General features: G+C 42.1%; 1 pseudogene; it reads left to right on the top strand.

The window, feature by feature from the left end:
* The first annotated feature begins 666 nt into the window (after nt 1-666).
* On the top strand, nt 667-1611 carry LOC120782677 (annotated as a pseudogene).
* Nucleotides 1612-2181: the final 570 nt, after the last annotated feature.

The raw sequence follows: 2181 nt of genomic DNA, 5'->3' as shown, positions 1-2181 counted from the left end.
AGCGAATGCAAAGCTTTGTATAGAAAAATTATCACAACTTTCGATCGGGATCGCTCTTGACAACAAATAAAACTTCTTATTGTACTGAAGAATTTTATCAGTAGCACGGGTTGGTTCGGAGAGGAGACATGAGTGTAGGGGAGTTTAGTCAGGGTGGTATCACAATGGGCTTCCTAAAGGTCGAGGTGCGTCATCAGACAGCTACTCTTCTTACCTACTCACCCTGTATAATCTATATTATTGACAAAAATTACATATTTTCCGTTTCACCGAAACATTTTCTGGGTTATCGCGCTAAATGTCAATAACTACATTATGTACAGGTATTCTCTGTTGTTGCTGGAACCGAAAGAAATTGCGTGATAAAAATATTTACTCATTTATGGGATCAAAGGAGCAAAGCTGATATAACTGTATAAACAGATAAGCGCATTTGTATGTCGCAATATATATGTATATGTAGATACACCTACATATAGTTAAACGCGCCATGGGAGTAAACACAAATATTTGTGAGTACAATATGCTAATTAAGATCACCAGACTCAGCGCAGCGGCCTTATCAGTTATATACATACATATGTATACTATATATATATATATACGTGTGTGTGTGATGTCAATAATGTACAGATAAACACGGTGAAAACATCTTGAAGACCTGCCATGGCGAAGCTTTTGCAGCGTTTCTCTATTTCACAAGCCACTTGCGGGCGAAAAGCATCATTGCCGAAGAAAGTGTCGCAAAGGAAGGTAGGAAATTTCACCGAGAGAAGCACAGGAAGAAAACTGGAAACCACAAAGTGCACAGCGCTGAATTCTCGAAACTCGAAATTGATTTAGTGACCATGTGTGGCAAATCGTTGTTTGCTTGCAACATTGTTGCTGCAACAGCAACTGGCATTGCAATTGCGCTACTGTCATTGGTAAGCGTAATATTAGCTGTAATTTTGGCTTTCACAAAACTTTTCCAATTTCTTTTGAAATTAACTTTTTTTCTCTCCTTCCAACCACACAAGTGCGCAACTGCCAGTGCAGCGGCTGCCAACGACACGTACGTGAGCAACGCTGCTGCGGCGGGCTCAAGTGCGGTGCCACCACCGGATGAGGCACTCATCATTGCCACCGAGGTGCAGCAGTTCACCAGCGCAGCGCTACTGAAAATCGATAATGTGCTGGTGCACAAACTGCCCGAGCGAATGCACGTCGAGGGTGAGGCGGTGCGTGCTGAGGCGGTGCAACAGTTCGAACAGTGCGCACAGCTGGCCACAAGCAAAGAGAAAATTTGGCGTTTTAAGGAATGTGGCGCGGAAGAGTTGGGTCGAGCTATGCAGCGACTTGGCTTGCTGATTGAGCAGGCGTATAGCGGTGGGCCGAGTATGGCCGGACATGCCTTTTGGTGGAGGCTCTTGAAATTAGTTGGATTCTTCTGAAATGTTGCATGCCGGTTTGAGACTGCACATGCAGCACGTGTGCGGAAATGCAGCGCTGATTGTGTTAGAGAGTGAGAGAAAGAGAGTTACTTAGGATATATGAGCTGTGGATGTTGCAAGAATTATTAGATAACTCTAAAAATATTAATTTAAATACACAATGCTTTTGATAAATTAATATTAAATAAAAACAATTAATTTTATCATCCAATTCGACTCCAATTTCATCTATTATCACACTAGCATATGATCAAATTTGACCTGGACTGACAAAAGAAAAACACATTATCATTTTCTATGAACAACAACATCCAAGATCTGCATACGAAAGCTTACAAATCACTGCGTGCGCAAGAGCCACTCAAGAGTGTGGTATTTATGTGTCGCGTACGCCTCGGTATTGTAGAAGCAACATGCAACATGCAGCAGCCACAGACATGGTTACAAAAAGCCACAGAGCAATAAGCAATACAAATGTTGCACGTAAACTACGCTTGCGGTTGCGCATAAAAGCACGTTGTTTGACTCGCCACAGTTTGGCATAAACATAGCGATTGCTGCCGGTGCTTATTCGGTGTGGTTAAACACAATCGGAAATGATAATAAATTGCCGTTTCGACTACACTGCTCAGCACAATGCTGCCACTAAGGTGTGTGTACCCACATGTGAGTTCCAACAAATAGTTTTGCTGGTTTGCAGTGGATAAAATATAGAATTGTGCATGATTTGTTGAGATTTTTAGACAGC

Source organism: Bactrocera tryoni, chromosome 1, assembly GCF_016617805.1.
Source record: "Bactrocera tryoni isolate S06 chromosome 1, CSIRO_BtryS06_freeze2, whole genome shotgun sequence".
Classification (NCBI taxonomy): domain Eukaryota; kingdom Metazoa; phylum Arthropoda; class Insecta; order Diptera; family Tephritidae; genus Bactrocera; species Bactrocera tryoni.
The sequence above is the reverse complement of the archived record's forward strand: the minus strand, read 5'-3'. Positions and strand labels throughout refer to the sequence as shown.